Source organism: Geotrypetes seraphini, chromosome 5 (genome assembly GCF_902459505.1).
Source record: "Geotrypetes seraphini chromosome 5, aGeoSer1.1, whole genome shotgun sequence".
In the NCBI taxonomy this organism is placed as follows: Eukaryota; Metazoa; Chordata; class Amphibia; order Gymnophiona; family Dermophiidae; genus Geotrypetes; species Geotrypetes seraphini.
In genome coordinates, this window is record NC_047088.1 from 137,662,374 (window position 1) to 137,683,249 (window position 20,876).

Consider the following 20,876-nt stretch of genomic DNA (forward strand, 5'->3'; position numbering starts at 1 on the left):
TGTGGTCCCATTTGTTCAGGCCAAATATGAGGCGGACGGCAGTGTTCTGGATCAATTTTAGTCTCCTCATGATTTTCTTCGTGGAGTTCAAATAAATGACATTGCAATAGTCAAGTACACTGAGCACGGAGGACTGTACCAAAAGGCGGAAAGAGGAGTCATCAAAGTATTTTTTTGATGACTCCTCTTTCCGCCTTTTGGTACAGTCCTCCATGCTCAGTGTACTTGACTATAGAGCAAGGATCAACAATATCCCTGTCTCCCCTCCTCTTCACAAATATCCCCTCCACTATTGAGAAAACTGAATAAGCCAAATTATAGTATTGCAGAATGCTACACAGAAAAATCATGCTAACGGAATACTTCAGTCACACATGACAGGAGCAGTGTTAGGGGAATGCAACTAAGGAAAATATCTCTAGTCAGATAGAGCCCTAAAGCTAAAGAGGCATGGCCTGGGCTTTGCAGCCCATGCAACTTTCTCCCCCTTCGCAGGTGCAGCAGCAGCAGCCTCCTCCTCGTGAGTCCATCAGCCCCCTCTCTTCCTCCCTATTGCCGGTCCAACAGCCCTCCAACTCTCAAACCCTTCCGATGGCAGATAAGAAAAAAAAAATACCTCTCTCCCCCCTTCACAGGTGCAGCAGCAGCCCCCCCTTGCGAGTCCAGCAACCCACTCCCTCTCTCTCGCCTGTCCAACAGCCCCCCAACCCTCGCACCCGATAGTAGACAAAAACCCCCAAACAAACAAACCTGCGAGTGCGACTCCTAGGTTAGCCCCAGCCTGTTGGAATGGAAGCTTCCTGCACGCAGAGCTGCTCGGACCAGAACCTTCTTGTCACTGAGTCACTCCTTCTGCCAGCCAGCAGTTACGTTGGAAAGAGGGACTCGGCGGCAATAAGGTTCTGGTCCGAACTGCCCTGCGTCACATGTGCAGGAAGCTTCCATTCCAATTTGCTGGTATACTCGTCCCAGGAGGTGTGAAAGGGGCCAATCCAGGAGTCACACTTGCAGGTTTGTTTTTTTCCATCTGCCATCGGGAGGGAGGATGCGAGGGGCTGTTAGACATGCGTTAGGGAGGGAGGGGAATTGCTGGACTTACGATAATTGCAGCGATAATTGAACCCTTCCCAAGACGTCCTGGATAGAACTTAGACATCTGGAGCTGGACCTGTTTTAATAGTGTCTAAGTTCTAAAGAGATACCCAAACTGACCAGATCACTAGAGGGATTACATCATAAACCCCACCGCCACCACACACACACACACAAATAGTGGGTATAGTGGGTGTTGGTGGTGTTTTAGGGGGGATCAACATTATTTATATGGGAGTTCTGGTGAGATGTTTATGTGGCATCCTTTTTGTGAAGTTCACAGCAGTGCCCTGCAAGGTGCCCCACTGCTTTGTTGCCATGTCTGGGTGGCCAGTCCATCACAATGCTGGCCCCTCCCATATCCACATCCCACACAAACTGACCTCCTCCCACCCCCAAAAAATCTGAATGAAACAGTACATACCTGTCTCTAAAACAACAGCACCTGGTATGAGAAATCCTACTAGGGCAGACATGTCAAACTCTGGCCTGCGGTGAGTTAAAAATTGGCCCGCCAGACATTTTCAGCTTTATACTCAATCTGACCCACTGGCACAAACCGCTGCCACTGCTGCTCTTCAATCGCGTCTGCCTTCGTCTGATCTCCTCTTCAAAGCAACCTGCTGAGGATCGCTGGCTGGCTGTAGCGAACCTCGCAGGCCGTTGTTGACCTCAGTAGCACGTTTCCTCTTATGCGATCCCGTACATCAGAGAAGGGGGTGGGATTGCGTCAGAGACAACGTGCTACCAAGGTCGACAGAGGCCTGCGAGGTTCGCTAAAGCAGGCCAGCGATCCTTAGCAGGCTGCTCTGAAGAGGAGACCAAGCAAAGGCAGATGCATGTGAAGAGCAGCATAAGAACATAAGAACATAAGAAGCGCCATCTCCGGATCAGACCTTCGGTCCATCAAGTCCGGTGATCCGCACACGCGGAGGCCCTGCCAGGTATACACCTGGCTTACCCTATAGCCAACCATATCTCTATATGCCTCTCTCAAGGAGATATGCATCTAGTTTGCCCTTGAAGCCTAGGACTGTCGATTCTGCAATAATCTCCCCTGGGAGAGTATTCCAGATGTCAACCACTCTCTGTGTGAAGCAGAACTGCTGGCTGGCCATAGGAGACCAGGAAGCCAGGATGGAGGGAGGGTAGGAACAGTAGGCCAAATATGAAGATGAGTCCAGGAAAAAGGGGGGAAAACATGCAGGCCTTCAGGACGGGGGCGGGCCCTGGTATAGAAGTACCCAAAGGGAGAGAAGGAGGGGTCTAGATGTGCATGTGCTGGACTGAGGAGGAGTGAGGGGAGAATAAGGATACAGACATTTAGGGACACAAATGGGGTTACTGTATACTGCAGGGAACAGAGTGAAAAAGAAAATGTTAGATCAGGGGTGGGTGAAGAATGACAAAGGGAGATCATACGCACGGAGAGAAGGAGTAAGGACACAGAGTGGATACTGGACATGTGGGAGGGAAAGCAGGGAGTAAAGGGGAAGTTACTCAATGGAGAGAGGCAAGAGAGGAAATGCTGATCAAAGGAAGGGAGGGATAGAAAGAGGGGATAAAAAGAAAGGGAATATGTTTGCTTGGAGGGAGAGTGGGGTGGAGTGGGGAAGAAATAAAACAGAGGAGAGGGAGAGAGATGATGGACAATGAGATGGAGGGAGGGAGGGAAGGAACAGAAAGAGTGAGAAGTTGGACACAAGGGATGGTGTGGAGGGGGGATAGAGATACTGGATAGGAGGGTAGTTGGGAAGAGAAACGGAGAGATGGTGGACCTGGGGTGGCGGGGAAGGAGGGAGAGATGCTGGATGAAAGGGTAGTTGAGAAACGGACAGATGGTGGATCTGGGGGTGGTGGGGTCCATTGCTGCAGCTGCAAATATGGACATGAAAAAAAGGAAAGATGCCAGACCTCCAGGAGAGGGAAGGGAAACAGAAAGGGAGGACAGAAATGGAAGATGGATGGTTAGCATGGAGAAAGAAGAAAGCGACAAATGGGCAGGAGACCCGGGCAAGCAAGTTATCAGAAGACAACCAGAACCTGGGACCAACAAAAGCTAGAAAAAATAATTTTATTTTCTGTTTTGTGATTACAATATTATTTTGTTTATACCACAGAGCCGGTGTGGGGTTGGAGATGTTGTAACCCTATATTTCTGCTAAGACAGCCTTAATCACTTAGGGGTCCTTTTATTAAGGTGCGCATTTAGCGCATGCTAAATCGGTTAGCGTACCTTAAGAAAAGGACCCCATGTATCTTAATTAAAAATTCGGCCCATGACTTAGCCTTTTTTTCAGATTTCGGCCCCTTATGTGATTGAGTTTGACACTCCTGTACTAAGGCATCACAGTGATGATTGTGGTGACCCTGGTCACTCTCACCCCGATGAAGAGACACCTCTGCTTCTGGCAACACCCCCTTTTGGGCTGGAAACACTCTAAAACTTCTGGAAGTTCAATCCATAGCCAGAAACGAATCCATCCTGGGTTTTCTGGATTGTCTTTCTCTTCCCAAAACACCAAGGAGAGATAGCCCAATGTTCAAAATGATTTTTTATCTTTACAAGCAAATGCCCTCCACCATGTGCCACTAAATAATAGTCCATTAATGTTCTAAAGGCTTTCTTTCTTAAACACAGCTCTGTAATAATTCAGATATCACAATTCCTTTTACACAGCACTCAAACAAACAGGCTTTGTAGTAGTTTAGCTATAATAACAGGTGATAGCAATTTTGGGCCCTCCCACGGCTGTAAAGCTCCTGAATACTTTTCCAACAACAAACAGCAAAACAAAATCAGATGTTTATTCATGCCTCTTTTTCTTCCTTGAGGCTGAAGGCTTTTCTTCCTGCTACATTGCCAAACTGCAAAACTTGAGTCTATGTGCTTTAAAGCCTCTTTCACTTGTCTTTGTGCTGCCCTGGGGATCCCTTTCCTTTGCCGGCTTCTCTGCATTGCCCTGGGACTCTTCCCTTTTGCAGGCTTTAGGCTTCAAACAGGAGCACCTCTGCTCTCTCCTCTTTAGCCTTTTGGGGTTTACCAGCCTCCCTTACCCCAGCTTCCTAGGTATGTGTTTATCTGGCTACTTTCCCCCTCTCCCTTTTCCTCTTTTGCCAAAGGCTGTTTTTAGCTTGTACTCCTCATGGGGCTGGAAGAACTCAGCTTGTTAAAATCACTAAACTTTTAAAGGGACAGCAACTCCTTTCTCTCTCTTTTGCTACTCTGGGGCTGACCTTCCCTTTGAGCACATTCAGTTATTCCCCCATGCACTACTGCTGGCTAGACGACACTCCCTCCCAATCCAGGGGATTTCATTTCAGGTATCTCGTTTCACACTGAGCTCTAAACCCCTTTTGCAGTTCCATAGGTTAACCAAATAGGAAAAAGGCAACGGGGATGCCAGGACTGTGCCTTAATCACCTCTTCACAACACAGGTGTCTTAAGTAGCCAGTAGAGAAGAGAACCTAGGCCCGTAAGCCACTCTAATCACATTTATGGAAGAAAGTATGAACACACTACAACCCTACTGTACTGTCATATTGGTGCCACAAGAGCCATTGGGGTAGTAGACAGATGGCTAAAGTAGGTTTGGGGGCGTTTTGGAGGGCTTACCATACATAAGAAGGGGGATTATGCTGAGATGTACTTCTGGCATTCTTTATGTGAAGTTCACAGCAGTGCCCTTAAGGTGCTCTATTGGCTTGTCTATGTGACCAATCCATTACAATGCTGACCTCTCCTACATACAAATGGTCTGGATTTGGACATTTTGAATTTGGACATTTTTGAGGTAAAAAAATGGCCAAAAATGTTAGGCAGGCAAAAGAAAGCAAGTACTATGCCGCGAGGCAAAGCAGAATAAACGAAAAGAGAGGTCAAATCCAACCTGTGGTTACAAATCCTTTATTTACAATTTGAAACAAGGATTAATAACAAGTCTTTTCCAAAAATTGCTACAGCAAGCAAAGTTCCACAAAAGCAAAGTCCCGACTAGAATCCAAGTTTCGGTGACTCCGTTGCCTTCTTCAGGGGACAATAATGAACTAAAATACTAGCATACATTAATCTCAAAGGTACAATTACATTCTCACAATAAATTTGCTGTTCTATTACAATTCGATCTCTCTGCAGCTTTTGATGTCATCCACCACGATATTCTAATTTGTCAACTTTCTGAGATCAGCATTGACTACACAGTCTTAGATTGGTTTTCAAACTTCTTACGTTCCCGCTCCTACACTGTCAACACAAATGGCACCACATCTGCTCCTTGGACACCGACTTGCGGAGTCCCGCAGGGATCACCCCTATCCCCTTTTCTCTTCAACATCTATATGTCCTCCCTGAAACTCTTCCATCTGTCTCCCTTTGAAACTATCTATACATATGCTGATGACATCCTTGTCCTTCTCGAGACAGACTCGAACCTTACCAACCTTTTCTGAGAACATCACAGCCTGAATAATGAAACTCCAATCCTGGCCCCTCTCAGTTCAAATGAAACTGAACGAGTCAGAAATGAACCTACTCTGGCTCGGCCCAAAATTAGAACATCTACCTCTACCCTCTTCTCACTACCCTCTGGAGCCACACTGTAGCTCGAGTTCTCTAGCAAAGTCCTAGGCATCATTATCGACTCTTCTCTTTCCTTCAATGACCTCAAATCCCTGGTAAAATCATGCTTCTTTAGCCTCCACATGCTGAGGAAAGTGAGATCCTGCTTCCGCCAACAACATTTCGCTGTCCTTCTTCAATCTATCATACTCTCAAGACTAGACTATTGCAATTCCATCTATCTAAGTCTAACTAAAAAAAAAGTCTTCAAAGACTTCAGCTAATTTAGAACACTGCGGCCAAGCTGATCTTCACAAAACCCAAATTCGATTATGTTTCCCCACTTCTGTCCAAACTTATCTGGCTCCCAATAATTTCCAGAGTTCATTTCAAATGCACCTGCTTAGCTTTTAAGATCCTACACGGCATCCTCCCTCCACTAATCCCGCTTTCTTGGAACTTCTCGAACCCTGACACCACCAGGCCTACCCAAAAACTTAAACTATCCTTCTCCTCACTAAAAGGTATCCTCTATGCGGGAAAATTGGGCAAATCTCTCTTTTTCAGAATCACAGAGCTCTGGAATAATCTTACTGCCCTACTACGGAATCTGGGCTCCTTCCAATTATTCTGTAAGCACCTGAAAACTAGGCTCTTCACAAAATTGTAATGTTCTCTTCCCCCTGGACTCAACATCCAACCCCTCTATGCTACTCCTTCCTTTATTAAACTCTTATAAACCGTGCCGAGGTCTATAATTATGGAGAGGATGCGGTATATAAACTTAAGGTTTAGTTTAGTACTTGTTTTTGGAACATATATAATGCAGAGCTCTTTTTTTATTTTAAAAAACATATGAGGTGAATTGAGATGGAAAAATAATAATAGCATGTGACCTCAACCATTAAAATAATTAGCATGTGGAGAGAATCAAAGACTTTTAAAATATAAATGGTCAGACAATTATCATAATGAATAAACTATGGGGCTCATAATCAAAACAAAGAAATGTCTAAAAAGTGGCCTAAATGGGTACTTGGATGATCAAAAAGCCTGATCGTCCAAGTACCCATAACCAAAGCTGGTTTTAGATGTATCTAAAACCAGCTTAGGCCTTTCCCCTGCCTCTAAATGCATAGAGCGAAAAGAGGCATTCTTAGAGTAGGGGAAAGGGCGAGAGATGGGCCGACCTACACTTAGTCGTACAGCAGGTATAACCAAAAATTTAGGAAGGTTGCCTTGTCAGCACTTATATGTTTTGACTTAGACCAAGTCAAAATAGGTATAAGTGCCGAAAAAGGGGCTGCTGAGCTGATCGCGCTGCTGCGATGAGCTCAGCGGCCCCGGCAACCTGCCTACCACTACCACCACCAACGATCGTGGCAGGAGAAATGGCTCATCTCCCCTGCCGCGATAGTGATACCACCAAGTGCCACCAAATGTGGCACTTGGGATCGCTATCGCGGCAAGAGAGATGAGCCATCTCTTCTGCCACGATCCACCTCTCCCCCCAATCGGATCAGGCAGGAGGGATCCCAAGCCCTCCTGCCCCGGAGGAACCCCCACTAAGATATGGGCAGGAGTAATCCCAGGCCCTCCTGCCCTCGGCACCCCCCCCCCACGATTACCTTCCCTGAACTCACGATCGGCCCCCCCCATCAGAACTCCCATATAAGTAATGTTGAACCTCCCAAAACACCCCCAAAAACCACTATACCCACCTGTCTACAACTTCAATAACCCCCATGGCTGCAGGTGGCACCTATATGGAAGTACAGCAAGGTTTTTTGGGGGGCTCACATTTTCATTACCATGAATGTAGTAGTTAGAGTGGTTTATGGGCCTGGGTCCTCCTCTCTATGATTCACTAGCCCACCCCCCAGACTATTTAAGACACCTCTATGCAGTTCTACTAGACTTTCTTTTACCAGGTGCTGATATTCTGGAGATAGATATGTATGTTTTTATTCCAATTTTTATGGCGGTGTGAGGGGTCAGTGATAACTGGGGGAGTTTGGGTGGGTCTGTACTTTGTGTCTGCAGTGGTTATTTGGTCACTTTGTGACTTAGGCAATCTAAAACCAGGTTTAAGTGCTCAGAAGGTATCCAATGTATATGTTCCGTCCATGCAGCATTATAAAACTTTTGATTATTCCTGCAGTATAACAAAATCTAGGTCAGTCCACGTCCCACCTAAATCCCGCCCTTACCACTCCTCTAAAAATACATCTTTCAGCTCTGGGCACACAGCGCATTCAGAGGCCTAAAATGTCCCTGGATACGTCTAAAAAACATTTTGATTACACAAGGCAGCAAAAGAAATGTTTGCACAATCATCTGACAACACAGCGCATTTTTCTAGATCAGTTTTTCACGCTGATTTCAGATCGACGGTAATTGGGCGACATTGTGAATGAACATCAGATTTAACAGAAACTATCTGGATGATTAGTACAATATCTTGGCATGATAAAGACTGATATTAATCACCGTAAATAATGTCTGTAGCATAAAGAAAAACAAAGACAACTGTCGTTAAGCCTCCTTATATGTTTATCCTATAAACGCATGATATATTGCCCAATTAACGTTTGTAATTATATATAATGAGCCTCATCACAGAAATGTGATGTGCTAGTGAAAAACTAAACACAAGTTTGAAAAATACTACAAAACCCACCCATCATTAACTCTGATGAAAATGATGTGTTGACCTGTGTTATTGGCACTTGGATGACCTGTTTTTTAGGTCATCCAAGTGCCAACTTGGGCGGGTTTTTACATATATTTCCGTTTTGATTATGAACCCCTTAGGCTATAAGGCCCAGATTCTCAAAAAGTGCGTCCCGATTTTAGGCAGCTGTAGGCGTCTTACAGCTGTCTAATCAGCCAATCGGGATGCACGTTTAAAAAAAAAAAATGCTCCCCAGGCAGGCCTGAAGGCACCTCCGGGAGCCTAGGGAGACCCGCAAGACGCCTAAGCTCGCCTAAGGGCCTTAGGCGAACCTAGGTGGCCCTACGCGTCTCCCTAGTAGAGGAATAAACCTTAAAAATGTAGGCCAGCAAAATGCTGGTCTACATTGTAAGTAGATGCAGCTGCTATACTTATCGCGGCAAGGGATCTCTCTGCCGCTATAAGTATAGCGGGCCGCGGCCTGTCCGATCGGATGCCGCCGCCCCCCCCCCCCGACATTACCGATCTCCCTCCCACCCCGACACTACCGACCGACCGCCCCCCCCCCGACACTACCGACCGCCCCCCCCGACACTACTGATGCTGGCAGGAGAGTGTCCAATCCCTCCTGCCCGAAGACAGCGCACCCCCCTCCTGCCCGAAGACTGCACACCACCCCCCCCTCCTGCCCGAAGACTGCACACCACCCCCCGGCGCTAACAACCCCCAAACTAACCTGTTCTTCAGGCCAGACGGTTCTTTCCCGTCTAGCCGGTAAGCCCGCCTCGTCGAAATGAGGCGGGCTCGCCTCTTCCCGGCCCATCCCGCCGAAGCCTAAGGCCTGATTGGCCCAGGCTCTAGAAGCCTGGACCAATCAGGCCTTAGGCATAGCGGGTCCGCCCATCCCCACTAAATCTAAGGTCTGATTGGCCAAGTGGGGATGGGCGGACCCGCTATGCCTAAGGCCTGATTGGTCCAGGCTTCTAGAGCCTGGGCCAATCAGGCCTTAGGCTTCGGCGGGATGGGCCGGGAAGGGGCGAGCCCGCCTCATTTCGACGAGGCGGGCTTACCGGCTAGACGGGAAAGAACCGTCTGGCCCGAAGAACAGGTTAGTTTGGGGGTTGTTAGCGCCGGGGGGTGGTGTGCCGTCTTCGGGCAGGAGGGGGGGGGATGTGCCGTCTTCGGGCAGGAGGGATTGGGCACTCTCCTGCCAGCATCGGTAGCGCCGGGGGGTGGTGTTCAGTCTTCGGGCAGGAGGGGGGGGATGTGCCGTCTTCGGGCAGGAGGGGGGGGGATGTGCCGTCTTCGGGCAGGAGGGGGGGGAGGTGCCGTCTTCGGGCAGGAGGGGGGGGTGCCGTCTTCGGGCAGGAGGGATTGGACACTCTCCTGCCAGCATCAGTAGTGTCGGGGGGGGCGGTCGGTAGTGTCGGGGGGGGGGCGGTCGGTCGGTAGTGTCGGGGGGGGGGGGGCATCCGATCGGACAGGCCGCGGCCCGCTATACTTATAGCGGCAGAGAGATTCCTTGCCGCGATAAGTGTAGCGGGCCGTGTCTAATCTAACCCGATTCTCTAACCCGCGTCTGTAACATGGACGCCGGTTACAGAATCGGGGTTTAGTTTAGGCCGATTCTGAATAGGACGCCTCTCCCGGGCGTCCTATACAGAATCAGGGCCTCGCCTTCAATATAGGCGGCCTGCCTGGGGAGCATTTTGTTTTTTTTAAAAACGTGCATCCCGATTGGCTGATTAGACAGCTGTAGGACGCCTACAGCTGCCTAAAATCGGGACGCACTTTTAGAGAATCTGGGCCTAAGTGGTGTATAAATACTGAAACAAAAATATAAAATAAAATAATTTTTAGACTGTCAATTTAACCCACAATCTCTCTTCTCTCCGGTCTCAAAATCGTCTAGCAAAACTCCCAAATTTTGTTCACTTACCAACAGATGTTCTGTTTATCAGGATTCAAAACTGTAAAATAACATTTATTTTCACTGTATTTATTTATTTTTGTAACTAGAGCATTGAGAGCAGCGCAGAGCATTCAGTTCGCCAGCCTGCACTAAAAACCGCTATTGCGGTTTTGTAAAAGGAGGAGTTATTTAAGCAAGATTTTTATCATAGCTAATAATATGTAGGTTGCTTGTGGGCCAGTCCTCTTGTTCTTTTTGGTAAAGCCTCCTTTTATCAATTGCTATAGCATGGGCTGGCGCGGTAAATGCTCCGACACTCATAGGAATTGAATGAGCATTGGATAATTTCCCACAGCAACAGTGCTATCACGGCTTGATAAAAGGGGGCCTAAGATAGTAATGCAATTTCCTGAAAGAACATAGAAACATAGAAATAGATGGCTGATAAGGGCCACGGCCCATCTAGTTTGCCCACCCCAATGATCCTCCCCTACCTTTCTCTGTGAAGAGATCCCATGTGACGATCCCATTTGGCCTTAAAATCAGGCACGCTGCTGGCCTCAATTACCTGAAGTGGAAGACTATTCCAGTGATCAACCACCCTTTCGGTGAAAAAGTATTTCCTGGTGTCACCGTGTAGTTTCCCGCCCCTGATTCTCCACGGATGCCCTCTTGTTGCCGTGGGACCTTTGAAAAAGAAGATATCCTCTTCCACCTCGATACGGCCCGTGAGATATTTGAACGTCTCGATCATGTCTCCCCTCTCTCTGCGTTCCTCGAGTGAGTATAGCTGTAATTTATCCAGCCGTTCTTCGTACGGGAGATCCTTGAGTCCTGAGGCCATCCGGGTGGCCATTCGCTGGACCGACTCAAGTCTCAGCACATCCTTGCGGTAATGTGGCCTCCATAATTGTACACAGTATTCCAGATGGGGTCATAATGACTTCAGGCTTATGGCTGACGAAACTCCTATGTATACAACCTGTGATTTGTCTAGCCTTAGATGAAGCTTGCTCCACTTGATTGGCAGTCTTCATGTCATGTGAGGTACTGACACAATTCTACAGGTAGATCATTCCAGAAATTGGGATACATGACTGAAAAAGTTCCAGCAAGCTTTTATTTCCTTTGGGGTTCATGAACAATTTAAAAATAAGTCCCCTTTTTCCGGGAAAAACGCACTTCAATTCATGCAAATAACTTTCATTTGTGCTCTCATTTTTTGGTATAATTTGTGATAAACCTCATAACTTCTCATGAATTTCTATTAATTTTAGCAATTGAGGAAACAAAATTAATATCAGCTGATTATTGTCTATGTTTGGGTCAATTATATCCTCTTTTAATTACAAATTCCCAATAGCTATATTAACTCAATAATATTTTTTTCAGAAGCAATTACAAGCTCCTCATTAGTAAAATAATTTCTTATTAGTTGAATGCAGTAGCTCCTGGGGATGATTTTAATCAGTGCTCTCTGATAATGGTTATCAGTTTTTAACAGGATATGACATGAAATACACTTTTTCGATAGATTACTCACTATAGTGTTATTCTTATGGACAATTAATACTATATACACAAATGAAATTCAAGTATGATCAAATCTAATAAAGTAAGACATTACACTCATTTACATTCACATTGTAGAATTCCCATAAGTGATGCAAAATCATCATTCAAATAATAGGGATATGATGATAAAGGATCCAACTGAAACTAATTGTAAACAGCATAAGGAATGGCAAGTCAAATGCAAGGTGCTAATAGGCAGAGACCTTGAAGAGAAGATTGCACTGAAAGCAAAAACACACAGCAAAAACTTTTTAAAGTAGATTTATAGCAAGAAGCTGGGAAAAGAATCAGTTGGACCACTAGATGACTGAGGGGTAAAAGGGGATCTCTGGGAAGACAAGGCCATAACGGAAAGATTAAATGAATTCTTTGCTTCAGTCTTCACTGAGGAAGATGTAAGGGAGATGCTGGTGCCAGAAATGGTATTTAATGATGATGAACCAGAGAAATTCAAACAAATCTCTGTAACATTGGAAGCCATAATGAGTCAATTTTACAAACTGAATAATAGCAAATCGCTTTGACCAGATGGTATATATCTGAGTGCTGACATAATTTGTGCAATTCACCGATTCACTTCAGTGAATCAATTCAAATTGATTCATTGTCTGAAAAAATCAGACTCACTGATTCAGTGACACCCACCCTGGTGAGACTTGACATACCTCTGAGGCCTTGTTTGGGAGGGGCTATAGCCAGTGGCATAGCGATAGTGAGAGGCACCTAGGCAGTGGTGCCCCTCTCCTGCCCTCTTCTCTATCTCCCACCTCCACACGCTCATTCACCACCCCCTCCTTCTGCTTGTGCACAGCTTCCTTTCCCCAGTACCTCTGTAACGTTTGTGGTGCGAACAGTAACCCCCAAACTACTGTCACGCTAGTGTTGGTTCATCCTCTGATGTCACTTCCTAGGTGCTGGTCCAGGAAGTGATATTGGAGGAAGAGCTGATGCTGGTTCGACAACAGCTTGGGGGTTGCTGCTCATGCCACGAACATTAGAGGTACGCTCCCTCTACTTGCGGCAGTGGGGGGGGTGGCATGGAAGGAATGGGTACCTGCACCCTACTCAAGACGGCACCCTTGCCCCCCCTTTATCTTTTCTTTTCAGGCTGCCAAATTGAATACATGGCTCGGTAAAATGATGTTAGAAGCTTCTTCTTATTTAGATTTTAGGAAATTGCTAAAGACTCAATTTAATAAGCTGATATCTTAACGCTTCTCTCTCAACTTAATTTATGTTATTTTATCACTTGCATTTTTATCTATATGGTCTGCTTTTTATTCTGATGCATTATTGAAATGTATGTATAGTTTCCTTGCTGTATTTTATCAGCATATTTTTTATGGAATTGTATGCACTATTTCTTGTATTGTGAGCCACTTAGAACCTCCCTGGTATGGCAGCATACAAATAAATTATTATTATTATTATTATTACACCACTGGCTACAGTGAGGGTGGGGCTGGAGATAGACAGCAAGAGAGATGGGGGATGGAGGTGAATTTGCAGTCCTTCCAGTTGCTGGAAGACAGAGGTGGCCTCTTCTCTACCCCCACCTCCACACATTCCTTCCCTGCCCCCTCCTGCCACATGTGCGCTGCTTCCCTTCCCCCATACCTCTGTAACGTTCATGGAATGAGCAGTAACCCCCATACTACTGTCACGCCAGCGTCGGCTCTTCCTCTGATGTCACTTCCTAGGCGTGGGTCCAGGAAGTGACATCAGAGGAAGAGCCAATGTTGGTTCGACAGCAGCTTGGGGGCTGCTGCTCATGCTATGAATGTTAGAGGTATGAGGAAGGGAAGCAGCATGCACGTGCGGCAGTGGGGGGGCGGGCATGGAAGGAGCAGGGGAGAGGAGAACAAGAACCTACACCCTCATCAAGATAGCGCCCAGGGTGGCCAGCTCCCTCACCCCCTTACTATACCACTGGCTACAGCAAAGGAGGGGCTAGAGGTAGACAGCAGGAGAGATGGGGGATGGAGAGGTGAATTTGTAGTCCGTCAATTTGCTGAGGACAGAGGTGGCCATTCAGGCAGAAATCCAGTTTTTAAGGGTGCTGCCTAGATAGGGTTTACCTTAAATAGATAGCAAGACTAGTAAGGTCACGTGAGTCCTTCCTTGGCGAGTCAGCCATCCAGAAGCAGTGGAGGAGGGGTGAGAGGTAGGCAGAAAGAGAGATTGAGGATAGAGAGGTGTTATGAGCAGATTAGACTTGTTTGTAGGGGAGTTTTCTAATTCCGCGATATCTTTTTTGAGATACTGTGACCAGTATTGCATACAGTATTTGCAATGCGGCCATACCATAGAGCGATACAAAGGCATTATAACATTTTCATCTTTGTTTTCTATTCCTTTCCTGATAATTCCTATCATTTTATTTGCTTTCTTAGCTGCTGCTGCACATTGATTGTAGGGTTTTAATGTATTTTAAACGTTGACACCTAGATTCTTTTCCTGGGCAGTAACTCCTAACATGGAACCCTGCATCATAGTATACATTCTCATACAGGTTCTAGCATAAGCATTGTTATATAAACAGCACCTAACTTTGAGCACCTAAAGGCCGCCACGCGAGCGGACTGCTGGGCACAATGGACCACTGGTCTGCCGCAGCAGCGGCAATTCTTATGTTCTTATGAATAGCACTAAGTGTTATTTTTTTCCAATGATAATTTTTGTAGGTGCTATTTATAGAATCTAGTACCTAGGGCAGTGTATCTCTAACTGTGTGCCGAAGCACAATAGTGTGCCTCCTGAGATTCCAAGTGTGCCACGGCACAATAAGGAGGAAGAGAGGCACCTGCCAGCTGATTTCCCTACAAGGTACAGCACCAGCATTGCCCGATTTGCCGAAGGCCTGTATGTTTCCCCCTTCTCTCTAGCATCCTCCAACTTCCCCCTTGGTCTCCCGGTCTCACCTTTAAAGCTAATTACAGCAGCCTGCAGAGGATCGCCGGTAGGTAAAATGATTTTATTATCAATATAGTGATTGAAATGTGTCAGTTTTGAGAATTTATATCTGCTGGGTATATTGTGTGTATATGAAAAATGAATGGAAAAAAATTGCATTACAATTAGTAAAGGGGATGGGATCTGGGTCAGAGCTTGGGTGGGTCTAGGGAGATCTGGGGTTGGGGTACTCAGTTGATATTTGTTAGACTTAGAGGGTACTTAGCTTGAAGTAGTTGAGAAATACTGCTGTAGGCAATCAGCTGGCACCAGTGTCTCTCCTTCTCTCCGGCCCTCTTCCCTGCTGGCACCCCCTACTGGCATCTCAAGGCCCATCTGAAGAGCCTCTGCACATGCACAGATGTCGATGTGATGATGTCACGCATATGCATGATGTCATCACGGCAATGTCCGTGCACTTCTGGGTGAGAAAGTTTGAGAGACTGATCTAGGGACATAGTTATCAATATGAACTAACATTAAGAACTAACATTGAGACCTACAGTTGTTACTAATAACTAGGGTTAACAATAAAATAATGTCTTAATGGTAGCCCAGGTTGACAACTTTCCCCCTTTGGCATTTAAGGGGGGAGTAAATGTGGGTGCTTAGATTATAGAATTGCCCTTGAAATTCATGTTTGATCATGCAGGCATACATACATATGCATGATATTTACATGCAAAAAAACCTTTATAAAATTACCTCTTCTATGTATTTGCAACCTTTGTTCTCTCTGCTGTTTGTATCTTCCTGATTACATTTTTTGTACGCATCCTTATTTTTGTGATATGCGGTTTGTATTTTTGCTTTTATGTATTTAATTTTTGCAAACTGCTTTGGACAGGTTTTATTGTCCTGGTAGCATATAACTGTTTTGATAAATATGTAAGTAAATAGGGCCCCCTTTTATCAAGCTGCATTAGGGTTTTTTGTTGTTTTTTTTATCCCAAGTCACTACAGTAAAAGCTCCAACGTTCATAATAATTCTGTGAGCATTGGAGCTTTCACTGCCATGGCATGCGATAAAAAAATCCTAAAGCAACTTGATAAAAGGGGACCTAACGATCACAGTTCTGATTTTTTATGTCCTTTTTATTATACTGAACATGCTCTTTCACTTGATCTAAAACTGTTTCTCAGTGCTTCCATAATAAAGCAATGCATTCCTAAAGCAATTTGAGTATTGGCATGGAGATGAGCACAGGAAATGATATAAAGGTTCACAAGAAAATGCCTAGAAAAGTAATATCACAGTATGCAGTTAAAATAATGAAATACCTGAATCACACAATATACAAAAATAGCAGTAATTAGTGCAATCTGCTGAGAGATTTATAACATAGCTCTGGAGTGCTCTCATAAATTATCATTCCAGTATATTCAGTGGGTTTACATTTACACTATGTCTTAGGGAAATTAAAGCACTTTTGAACATGGACATTGAACATTAAAAACAACAGTGTTTCATGAAATGTGTAATCAAAGAGAAGACAAGCAATTTAAACAACATGTTATTGCCTGTAAAATTATAGTTCAAATCCTCCCTCTTTGATGAATATGAGGAAATTATAATAAGGTTGTTTTTGAAGTGTATTCATTTGCAAACCATCCAATATGAGCAGTCGGTGAGAATGCTGGTATAAAACATCTACATCCTCAGCTGTTTCAGTTGGTTGAAAATACTTTGACTAGAAAGAAAATTTGTCTAGGGAAATTGTTTAATTCAAAAATGTACAACTTCCTTAGTGTCAGCTGCAGATGAATCCAGAGACTAGTGGGTTGTGTCTATCTACCAGCAAGTAGAGATTGAGATTACCTCACTGCTCCCCATCTCTGATCACCATCTGATATCCTTCACCATTACTCCCCCTCCCCCTCCGCCATGCCCAGTCACCTCCAAGAGGTTTTGAAATCTTCATGCCCTTGATCCTTCCACACTCTCATCCACTGTTTCACCTCTCCTTGCCTCCACTATGTTATCTAAGTCTGTCCACGAGGCTGTCTCATTGTACAATTCTGTTCTCCTCTTTCTCCTCTCTCTTCCTATATTTTTAAGCTTTGTTAACCGTGTCGAGCTCCACTTCCGTGGAGATGATGCGGTATATAAACTTAAGGCTTAGTTTAGTTTAGTTTATTCTCTCCTCTGCGCTGGACACCCTTGCTCTGTCAGGCGTACCAAAACTCAACCGTGGCTCACTACCAGTGTCCATTACTTACGTTTCTGCACCCGCTGTGCTGAGTGCCTTTGGCTCAAATCTCGCACATGTACTGACTTTCTTGAGTTTAAATTTATGATGACCTCCTTTAATTCTGCACTTACAAGGGTCAAGCAAGAGTACTACATCCAACTAGCTAACTCCCTTTCTTCCAACCCTCGTCGTTTCTTTGCCACGCTTAACTCCCTCCTCAAAGTGCCCCCACTTCTGCCCCCTCCTCTCTCTTTCCCCAGATTATGGCTGATTACTTCCATGATGAGGTCTGCAAGATCGCCCTTGAGTTCACTACAAAGTCACATCCTTCTCCTCTACCTACCATCCACTCTCCGAACTTCAACCTCGTACCTCCCCTTCATCCTTCACCCAAACAGCTCAGGAAGCTTCTCCTGTCTGGCCCCTCCCGCTTGTCCCCCCTGTCAACTACTGCTGACTTTTCTGCCTTCTCTGTAATCACAGAGAAGGCACAACTTCTGTCTTCAGCCAAGCCTACTACATGCCTCTCAGACCCTATTCCCACCACTCTACTCGACCCCATCTCACATGTGCTGCCCGAGTGCTGCCCGATTCATGAAAAAATATTTTGATTCAATTCGATTCAGCCACAAGCCCGACTCCTGTACCAGCCTTGTGCCAGTTAAGAACCACAGAAACCACCCGTTGAAGCTGGTTAGGGCTGACCATTATGTCCCTGCAGTACAGGAACAGGATTATGACGTTCAGGCTGAGACCAGACAGAACTCTGTTCATAGCCTAGAGAAATCAGGTTTGGCCCCTTTAAGAGCTCCCAGGTTGAAATTGCTGACCAAACAGGCTAAAAGGCAGCCAGAGCTGCAGAAAGCCCTTCCCCCATGCAGAGCTGGGCATGGCACCACAGCTCTGCAGCATTTAGAGAGCTGGTTGTCACAAAGAAGGAGGCAGCCCAGAGAAGCTCCCATGTTGGAGGAGTCTCCACCATCCCAAGCACTGGAGGGCGTGGAAATATAAAACCCAGAGGCAGAGGAAGAATCCCAGAGGAACCAGGAACTAGAGGCCATGGACTGGAATGCTTTGCCTGAACTTGCTTTTCCAGAAGCAATGGAAGTAAGCTGAGGTGACTGTGTGTTTGCTTTGCAAAAGTTTTTTTTTTTTTTTTTTATTATTATTTTTGGTTTTGCTGCAGTACTGCTGGGAAAACTAATTGCCTCCAGAAATGTTTTGTGGATGAAAGTGTCACTATTTGGGAAGATGAATTGACTGTGTTTGCTGGGAAGGAAAACTGCTAGCAAATTGTGTTTTGTTTGAAAGGTTTTTTTCTGTTGTTACAAGATGGCTGCCGCTGAAAGCAGAGACTTGGCTGCAGTTAAGCAGAGCTACTGTTGTCCTTTCTGGAGCGGTAAAAGACCTGAAGGTTGGGGGCAGGACTTGCCCGACATCTATGTGGTGGGTTTTGAGGTAGAGAATGACACGGTGGCGGTTTACCCACAGCTACTGGTTTAGCCGCGGGTAACCCGCCAAAAACGGGGAATGAAAATTAGCAGCCTCTGCGGGGACGGGGACAAGGCCATCACCGCCCCGTGGAGCGGTGAATGGTCTTGTCACCGCAGTGAGGCATAAAGGATCGTGCGGTTCCCGCAGCCCCCACCCGCACGCCGGCTCAATCGTTTAACCAGCTTCCTCTCTCCACCTCACTTTAGTTTGCTGGCTTTCTTTTTCGGCGACCGGAACGCTTTCAAAAGAGCCGCGCACGCTTGGCTGCTCAGTATTCAATCTTCTGCTCTGACCCAACTGGAAACAGGAAGTTGCAGCAGAGCAGAAGATTGAACTTTGAGCAGCCGCGCATGCGCGGCTCTTTGAAAGCGTGCTGGTCGCCGAAAAAGAAAACCGGCAAACTAAGGAGAGCTGGAGAGCAGTAGCGTACCAAGGGGGGGGGGCGGGAGGGGCGAAAAAGGTAATGGCGCCAGGCCTTGGAGCACCGAGGCAGACCGCTTCTCCCCCCTCCCAGCCAAACCCCCGCTGACCCTCCTATCTCTCCCCCCCAAGTGAACCTTTCCGACCCTCCCAGCGAAAGCAGCAAACCTCCCTCCAGTAGCGTTGGCTTTCTCCTCCCTCTGCCGCATCACTGATGATGTCATCATTGACGCAGCAGAGGGAGGAGAAAGCCGCGAAGGAGGTTTGCTGCTCTCACTGGGAGGGTCGGAAAGGTTCACGGAGGGGGGAGATAGGAGGGTCAGCGGGGGTTTGGCTGGGAGGGGGGAGAAGTGGTCTGCCTCGTGCTCCATTACCTTCTTCGGGCAGCAGCAGCGTTTACAATTCGCTGCTGTTGCCGGCTTCAGGCCTTGTTCTCTGCCGGGTCCTGCCTACTTCCTGTTTTCATGAAGACAGGACCCGACAGAGAGGAAGGCCTGAAGCGGGCAACAGCAGTGAATTGTGAATGCTGCTGCTGCCCGATGAAGTTCAGGACATCAGGACATTGGGGAAGGAGCAGGGAGAAATCGGCTGCTGGCTTGGGGGTGAGGGTAGGGAAAGAATCGTGGAAGTGGAGAAATTGGCACGATGGCTTTGTGGGGGCTAGGGGGAGAGAGAAAGAAAGGAAAAATAAAGAGGGGGCCAGGGGGAGAGAGAAAGAAAGGCAGAAATAAAGAGGGGTCAGGGGGAGAGAGAAAGAAAGACAGAAATAAAGAGGGGGTCAAGAGGGAGAGAAAGAAAGGTAGAAAGAAAGAGGAGGGCCAGGGGGAGAGAGAAATAAAGAGGGAGGCCAGGGGAAGAGAGAAAGAAAGGCAGAAATAAAGAGGGGGGCCAGAGGGAGAGAGAAAGAAAGGCAGAAATAAAGAGGGGTCAAGGGGGAGAGAAAGAAAGGCAGAAAGAAAGAGGAGGGCCAGGGGGAGAGAGAAATAAAGAGGGAGGCCAGGGGAAGAGAGAAAGAAAGGCAGAAATAAAGAGGGGGGCCAGAGGGAGAGAGAAAGAAAGGCAGAAATAAAGAGGTGAGCCAGGGGGAGAGAGAAAGAAAGAGGGGGGGGGGAGCAGGAGAAGAAAGAAGAAGGACCAGAAGGACCAGAGACTCATGAAATCACCAGACAAAAAGGTAGGAAAACTGATTTTATTTTCAACTTAGTGATCAAAATGTGTCCGTTTTGAGAATTTATATCTGCTGTCTATATTTTGCACTATGGCCCCCTTTTACTAAAACGCAATAGCGTTTTTTAGCGCATGGAGCCTATGAGCGTCGAGAGCAACGTGGGGCATTCAGCGCAGCTCCCTGCGCTAAAAAACGCTATCGCAGTTTAGTAAAAAGGGAGGGGGAATATTTGTCTATTTTTGTATAGTTGTTACTGAGGTGACATTGCATAAAGTCATCTGCCTTGACCTCTTTGAAAACCCGCGGAATATAAATAATAATTAACATTTTCTCTGCGTACAGCGTGCTTTGTGTTTTTAAAATTTTATTGTTGGTAGATCATTTTGACTTGGCCACAAAGATAAGGGGGAGGGAGGGAGGGGAGCTGCTGAAAGACATCTAGTAATTCTTGCAGGCTTGACTGTGCAGGGAATTATTTTTGTAAAATCATGTTTTGTTATGTGACTGGCATTATCTAGACTTTAATTGCTATGAATGAATAGAATGAAAATGATATAAAATTACTTGCTTGCGGGGACTGCGTGTTCCGGCTCACACAAGGAAGGAGGGGGTGAAAGGGAAAAAAGTTTCTCTTCCTTGGAAATAGATTCTGAAGTGACCTCATCAAAGAAGACCAGCACCAAATGTACAAGAAATCCCTTAAACAATGTCAAAAGAGCCCAAAATAGAAAACTGCTACTGCCTTGAGACTCCATTATTGAAAGAATCAACTTGAAATCACAGAAGAGACAGGAAAAGGTTAAATGCCTCATGGAATCCTCAGGTACAAAACACAAAC